General features: G+C 46.8%; 1 pseudogene across 1 annotated transcript; it reads right to left on the minus strand.

Annotated features, from left to right (window-relative positions):
* Positions 1-1490: 1490 nt before the first annotated feature.
* Positions 1491-2836, minus strand: LOC309812641 (large ribosomal subunit protein eL21-like; annotated as a pseudogene). The gene has a single exon. The product of its transcript is annotated as a large ribosomal subunit protein eL21-like (transcript).
* Positions 2837-7470: the final 4634 nt, after the last annotated feature.

Here is a 7470-nt window from a genome sequence, read left to right on the forward strand (position 1 = left end):
AAAACTTTCACACCGAGCCATATTTTCCAAGTTTCTCAAGGACTACTTAAGTGGGAACCCCTTCAAAACCTTATTAAAGTCCAAGGAGATGATGTTTATTGGCTCTGCATGGACTGCTAAGCCTCCTGGTCTGTCAGGGGAGGCCTTGCTCCGACTTTGGTGTCCCCAGCACACTGGACACTGAGGCTGTGGGAGGAGAAAGAGCCTCCTTCCTTCCCTGCCCTGGATTCTGTTCTTTTTTTTTTTTTTCTTTTTGCGGTATGCGGGCCTCTCACTGTTGTGGCCTCTCCCGTTGCGGAGCACAGGCTCCGGATGCGCAGGCCCAGCGGCCATGGCTCACGGGCCCAGCCGCTCCGCGGCATATGGGATCCTCCCAGACCGGGGCACGAACCCGTATCCCCTGCATCGGCAGGCGGACTCTCAACCACTGCGCCACCAGGGAGGCCCTGGATTCTGTTCTTGAACCCAGGATGTGGCGGCCAGTCTGGGACTAGAAACACTGGATGTGACTCTTTTTTGGGGGGGGGCGCAATTAATAACCACCATTTATTGAGTTAGGTTAGGAATCCAAGATTCAAAGCCAGGGTTTGCTGGATTCCAAAGCAGCCCTATTACCATCACACTTCACTAGATGAAACTCAAGGCCACTAACATTGGGTTTTTACCTATTCACAGCATCTACTAAAATTATAAACAGGTTCTTGTCCTCAAGTCTAATAGCAAGGAGAGAATACCAAGTAGGTAGTAAAGATTTTCATTTTAAATAAGCTTGCTACAGGTATTATCATAGAATACTGAAGGCAGGGGGATGGGATGTGATCAGTTCCCTACTGGATGTTTACCACATCCAGTTAAAAATATCCAGGAAGTAACAAAACCTAAAATGTGCTCCAGGGCTTCGCTGGTGGCACAGTGGTTGAGAGTCTGCCTGCCAATGCAGGGGATACGGGTTCGTGCCCCGGTCCGGGAGGACCCCACATGCCGTGGAGCGGCTGGGCCCGTGAGCCATGGCCTCTGAGCCTGCGCGTCCGGAGCCTGTGCTCCGCAGCGGGAGAGGCCACAACAGTGAGAGGCCCGCGTACCGAAAAAAAAAAAAAAAAAAAAAAATGTGCTCCAACTAGACAAAATAGCTTTAAAATATTCCTATTAATATGAAGCAATAAAGTACTGATGACTAAGATCTGATTATGGGTTGCCTGGGTTTGAATCTTTGCCCAACACTAAGCACCTGTACCCTCGGGCAAGTTACTTGTGCCTCAGCTTCCTTTCATGTAAAATAGGCAAAATAAAACTTATTCCAAGTTTTTTATGAGTACATTATGTAAAGTGCTTAGAATGTCACATAACGTATTGGATGCTATAGAAATACTTATCATCAGTTTAAATAAAAAGGGTATTCTAGGGCTTCCCTGGTGGCGCGGTGGTTGAGAGTCCACCTGCCGATTCAGGGGACATGGGTTCGTGTCCCGGTCCGGGAAGATCCCACATGCCGCGGAGCGGCTGGGCCCGTGAGCCATGGCCGCTGGGCCTGCGCGTCCGGAGCCTGTGCTCCACAGCGGGAGAGGCCACAACAGTGAGAGGCCCGCGTACCGCAAAAAAAAAAAAGAAAAGGTATTCTAGTTTTTAACACTTTTCTGAGCCCTGCTGCATGAAAGGTCTAAACAACTCAGAACTAGCATGTAACTAACAATGTATTTTTAAGTAGTAGGCTTCAAAGTTAAGTTCCTGATCCTCAAAACACAGCTACTTAATTTATGATGCAATTATGAGTAATCAACTTTTCCTGAGCTTAACTATAATACAACAGATAACCTTTCATTTATTTATTTTAAATCCTTTTTTCATAGGAATTTAGAGACTATTTTCAAACTAGTACAAATATTTTATAAATAATATCTGGCAGTTTATTAACCAATGGAGTATATTGCACAAAAAACTACCTCACATCTTTCAGGAAGAAAACCCACTAAATTTGAAAAGTAAAGACGTCACCCTCTGAATTCGGGCACAAAATGTGCTTTAAATATTTGTTTGGGGGAGGGGACACACACTTGTACTCAATTAAGAGAAACATTTATACAGTCTAGGTCTTTTATTTTCTTTATACCCATCATGCCATGAATTCATAGGGAATGGGCTCCAACAGTTCAGGCTCCTTTCCATTGGTTCTCACAAAGTGTGGGTGGAGCAGGCTGGCGCTTCAGTTGAACCCAAGTACCTTTCTCTTTGGCTTCCTTCTTTTTCTGATCACTTTCCTTCACCCGTTTCAGGAAGCTATCTCGGCTCTTAAGGTGCTTAATATGCTCGATACGCACATTAATTCTCTTGGCAAGAATCTTGCCCTTAACTTGTTTGTTTACAATGATGCCAATAGCATGCTGGGTAACATTGTAGACTCTCCCAGTTTTGCCATGGTAACATTTGTGGGGCATTCCTTTTTGAACAGTGCCCATTCTCTTGATGTCTACAATATCACCTTTCTTGTAGATTCACATGTTTGTGACCAAAGGAGCAAATCCGTGTTTTCTAAAAGGCCTAGAGAACATGTAGCGGGTGACCCTCCTCTTTCCCTTTGTGTTGGTCATTTTGGCGAATTACTGGAAGATGGTGGTTCCAGCTGAAAGTGTATGTGACTCCTGAACCACAGATTCTGCCCCTCCAAGAAGAGGGAAGCTAAGGGGGATGGTCACAGGAGAGAACAAAGCTGGGCTGGGACCGTGTTCTTTTTCTCTTGAGGCTACCACTGGCCCCTTTTGCCCCAACGCTTGCTCAAAAGTCATCCGGTTTTACATTCCAGTCTGAGTGACATTGTGACATGAACTGACTTAGAACAAAGGCGGGGGCCCTGTCTTGGGTGCTGTTGTAGTCCAGCACCAGTCACCTATTGGATGGTCAGTGACTGTTTGATGAATAAAGGAAGGCATGCCTGTGTGAACAAATGGATAAGACTACTTTTCATTCACTCCCACTCTGCCTAAGTCTTAGCCTCCTTGGCAGATGAAAAATTATGGCTGCTCATTGCTATGTGTCAAACCATCTTTCGTTATTACTGATTTTTAAAAGAATTAGGACTTTAAAAGAAAACAAACCCTAGAACATTGTTTAAGCACACAAGAACTCTGAATTCTATTGCCATGTGGAGAAGAGCTGTCCAGTGAACTGGAACCTCTCTGCTGACCCGTATATGATGAGAGAGAAAAAGTCTATGTTCTTGAAGTAAAGACAGAAAAGAAGGAAGGGAGGGAGGGAGGGAGGGAAAAAAGAAGGAGAAAGAAGCAGAGAGAGATTGAGAAAGAAATTTGCGTCCTGGTCCTATGGTCCTGACTGAGCCACTCGTGGCTTTGTAACCATAAGCCTCAGTTTTCCCACCTATAAAATGAGATGTTGGACTGGATGAGTTCTCAGACTTTGTGAGGACATCAGAATCACTTGGGGCATGGGGAGAGGGGCAGTGGACGCTGTTAAACATGCAGATTCCTGAGCCCCACCCCCAAAGACTTTGGGGCCCTGGGAACGTGCATGTTTAACAAGCCCAGCTGCAGTTGTTTCAAGAGCTCACTTGGAGAAAACAAGACCCGATGGCCTCAGAGAGGATGTGGCTCTGACCCCTCAAGGTGGACAGTGGAACTGGGAGGTGTACCAGTATTCCTCGTCCCTTGCAGAAACAGTCAACCACTTTGGGGCATGGTTTAGCTCTGGTTTAGATGGGAATGAATCACGAGTAAGTGGTGGAGGCAAAGGGAATGGTACATTAGCATCTTAGAAACCAGCAGACTCTCTCAAGGTGGCCTTTGCCTTGGTCGTTAGGACTTGTTAAATGGGACCGGAATTAATGCAGGTGCACTGTCTCCCTGACTTTGCCTACTGGGTGGAGATGGATCAGTACCTCCCATCAATACCTCCCATACACTGCTCTTTACTGGCAGACACAGGGAAAGAGCTCAGATCTCCTGATTCCCAGTGTAATGGTTCTCCCAATGTACCATGTTGTAGGGGAATTCATATTTAGTAAACTAAAGGACTGAGGGATTATTAACAGTAAGTTTCTAAAACTTCTTACTTAGCCAGAGCAATGATAAAATTCCATTATAGACTGAGATTCCTACTCTAATGAAGTTAATGATAAAAATTCTAAGAGCCCTGGCGGTAAAGTCCATGTAATCCAGTCTTGTGGTGAGTGGGCATATGCATATATAAAATATATTTGCATATGTGTGCTTTGGATAAAAGACTGAAAGAGATATACAAAATGGTAACAGTGATTGTAAGTAGTAGAATTATAGGTGATTTTTATTTTCTTCTTTATACTTTATGTATATTGATTACATTCATTATATTTTCCATAATGAGTCATTTTCCTTTTTTAATCAGAAAAAAATGCGTGCAACACATCTCTGTGTTTATGGATACTTTAGAGTTTCTAAGATGCTTTCACATATTTGTTATTGAATTTTATTCTTACTCTGTAGAAAGCACTCTGAGCAGGTGTTATTTTATTATCCCTATTTGACAAAGGAAGTAATTTCCCTATGTCACACCACACAGCTTGTAAGAGATGGACTGTGACACAAACCCAGATCTCCCAGCTACTTGTAACATTTCTTTCCACTCTGAGACCCTGTGTGTGTTCTTTTCTGTGTGTGAGTGACTTAGCTCTGGGGCATTGCTGCCCCCTCACACACACACTTGCAGTCCTGCCCTCACATCCCCTCCCTCTGGGTTGTCTCTGCCAGGAACCCAAGGATGGGTCTTCACCCAGGTTTCTGCCCTCATAGTGCTGGGAGCAGCCTGCTGCCCACAGCAGGGTAGACGTCCGCAGGTTGGTGACATGGACTCTTTCACTCAACATGGGGCCTGTTGTGAGCAGTGCCTGGCTGCAGGGCTCCCAGTGAAAGGCCAGGAGGGAGAGAGGCAGGTGTTCCTTGCATCACCAGTGAGGTTGAGCAGCTCTTGCTGTCTGGAGGATGATCGGGGTTCGGCCCACTGCACGGCAGCTGGATGCTCGGTGGCAACTGGAAGGGAGATGGTGACACCGATGCTGTGCTGTGCTTCTTGGAGGATGCCACTCTGCCCTGCCCAGGGACTGTAAATGGCTCTCCCGGGTGTTGCTGGGTTTCTTTCCTTTCCACAATCAGCCAACAGTCCCTGGGCTACAGAACTGTGGGCTGAGTCAAAGGAGGAGAGGAAGACAATGTTGGACTAAGAGGGCGGTGTGGGAGTGAGAGGGGCCCGGGCACACATCCAGACTGACAGGGTGCCCTGCGTGACTTGACTTGCCGTATGACTTCTCTATGCCTGTTCCCTTATTTTTATTTATTTATTTATTAAAATTTTTTTTTTTTTTGCGGTACACGGGCCTCTCACCGCTGTGGCCTCTCCCGTTACGGAGCACAGGCTCTGGACGCACAGGCTCAGCGGCCATGGCTCACGGGCCCAGCTGCTCCACAACACGTGGGATCCTCCCGGACCGGGGCACGAACCCGTGTCTCCTGCATTGGCAGGCGGACTCTCAACTACTGCACCACCAGGGAAGCCCTCCCTTATTTTAAAATGGTGATGAGGTTCGTGATGTTAATGACACCTTCCTTGCAGGATTGTTGTAAGGTTTAAATTGATTTACTTGCTCAATAAATTATTTATTATTGATTGTGTTCCAGATCCTGTTCTAGGTACTGGAGGTAGAGCAGCAACTGAGACAGGAAAAGACCTGTCTTCATTTGGGGGGACGGACAATATGCAGTAAGTGTATAATGAAACTTCAGATGGTGATGAATGTGGTAAGAGAAATAAAGCAGGTGCGAGGCACAAAGGAGTGGGGTAGGCTGTTTAGGTAAGGAATTCGAGGAAGATGTCTCTGGGGAGGTGAGACCAGAGCAGAGACCAGGAAGAAGTGACAGAGTGAACAAGACAGCAGGTGACAGTCCTGGCTGTCAAATGCGAACAGAAGGACCCTCCAGGGTGGCCATTCCTCACAGGCCTCTGGACCCTCTGACAACTAGCAGAGAAGTGGGCAGCCACAGAAAGACAGTGTTCAACTTGACATTTCCAAAGGTCTGGGTCCCACCCTTGAGCACCACTGCAGGAAGAGGCAGAGAGAAAAAGAGAACACTTTCTTCCTGCTTCTGTTAGAGCCAGGAAAACCTTACGTTTCACAATCTGTTTACAAGCCCGTCTCTCCTGGGATGTGGCTTCTGTAAGTAGGACTGCCTCTCACTTCTTAGGTGCCCCCAAGGGGCCGTGGTGAGCCACACAGCCATTGGAATCCTGATTCTGTCATGTACTTGCTGTGTGAATTCAGGCATGCTTCTTACCTTTCTGAGCCTCAGTTTCCTCATCTGTGAAATGGGGCATTTTTATAGGTAACCCACAGGGCTGTGGTGAGAATGAACAGGTCCTACATAGTAAGAGCAAAATTATAAATTGCTCATTGTCAATGCTGGCACATAGTACGTGCTCAATACATTTTGTGGAACAAAAGCTCTAAAATAAGAAAATGCTGCGTGAAGAATTTCATATTAAGAATTGTGCCTTGGGGACTTCCCTGGCAGTCCAGTGGTTAAGACTCTGTGCTTCTACTGCAGGAGGCACAGGTTCGATCCCTGGTCAGGGAACTAAGATCCTGCATGCCCGTGCAGTGCAGCAAAAAAAGAAAAAAAGAAGAATTGTGCATTGCCCCCAGGAGGGACACAGCCATCATCTTGGAACACCTGTGAGACAGGCAAGCAAGCTAAACCCTGAATCTAACTCCTTGCTTCTGAGCCTCTTTTAATGTCTTGTTCTCAGATGGCAAACATGTCAAGCCATTAACTCGATAAGAACAGATACAGCACCTGACCTTGGCCTGAAGCTAAAAAGTGGCCCGTTTGCTTCCCGTCGTAGGCGTTGACTGTCGTCCAGCTCCTGCACATGGGGTCTCCCCCATCCCTCTCTGGAGCCATGTGTGGGCCCTGTGCTCCCCCCACCTCCACTGCTGGTGCATGGTTGTAGTTGTTGCTGTGATTTGTGGAAATTGGTCTGAGAATCAGGTGAGCCAGGTAGAAGATAAAGCAGAGATGTGAGGATTTAGCCAGATGCAAAATGTACCTTAAGTTCACGTGTTGCAAAGGTGAGACCAGCAAGAACCATCTTGGTTCCCAATTACCCATGTAATTGTATAGGTTAGAAATAAGCAGCTCATGGTCCTGGAAGAGGGAGAATTTGAGGGGACAAGGGGAGAACACCTTAAAGGGCAGAACTTGTTGCTTGTGTGGGCTGGGCATGTGGCTGGGGAGTGGGAGTGGATTTTGAAGGGCTAGCAGGAGTATCTGGTGGCCGAGGCCTAGGAAAGTGCCTCCCAGGGATCTCCTCCTTGCCTTCTCTAATTCCAAGCAAGCATCAGCATTTTATTCGCTCTCCTAAGACTCGACCCTGGCATGAAGAGATAATGGTGACCTTGAGACCCTGCCCTCACTCTGCCTGCCTTTATCTTGC

Source organism: Mesoplodon mirus (genome assembly GCF_964341445.2).
Source record: "Mesoplodon mirus genome assembly, chromosome: 2".
NCBI lineage: Eukaryota > Metazoa > Chordata > Mammalia > Artiodactyla > Ziphiidae > Mesoplodon > Mesoplodon mirus.